Raw genomic sequence first — 786 nt, forward strand, 5'->3', positions numbered from 1 at the left:
AGAGGAGAGGAGACCATATAACCTAGGGATCGCCAGGATACCCCTATCGCCGTACTTCTCTAGAATGAGCTCCACTTGGTGAATGTTTACTTCCCCCGACCTACAGTATAGACAACAATCTCTGACATAGCTAATATATGAAGAAAAACCTTTGAAGTATTACAGGAACTGCAACGTAAGTTAACTCACGGCAGGAGCACACGGGTTTTGCGGAAAAAAATAATTAATTCGCACCTGGTGTCCAAACCGCAACCAAAACAAAGGTGCCATCTGTAAAAAAAGGGAACCCCGCTGGGGGGTACGCGATTCGACACAAACCCGGAAAAATTGCACAGTGCTACTTTAAGTTTGCCGGGCCCCGTTTTTTCCCGAAAGCGCTTGGGCAGTTGACTCGAGTTTTAGTTTATTTTCGCTCTTATGGTTTACTGTATTCTAAAGGGGGAAGAAATCTGTTCTACACTGAGGTGAATGTCGACAGAAATCTCATTGTTCATCACCCCCTTCGTTTTTTTTCCAAAAAATAGTTTTGGTTGAATCAACATATATACTTATAACCATACATGAATGCATAAATATGTTTGTATATACATATGAATATGTATATATTCTATATAAATACATAGATACATATACATTCACAAACACACACAATCTATATGTATACCCATACCTACATCTCTATCTATACTTCCATCTATATATGTACGTCATACATGCGTCTATACCTACACATATACCTACATCTATCCTAGGTTTATACCTTTATCTAAATATATGTCTTTCTAT

Source organism: Penaeus chinensis, chromosome 2 (genome assembly GCF_019202785.1).
Source record: "Penaeus chinensis breed Huanghai No. 1 chromosome 2, ASM1920278v2, whole genome shotgun sequence".
Classification (NCBI taxonomy): Eukaryota; Metazoa; Arthropoda; class Malacostraca; order Decapoda; family Penaeidae; genus Penaeus; species Penaeus chinensis.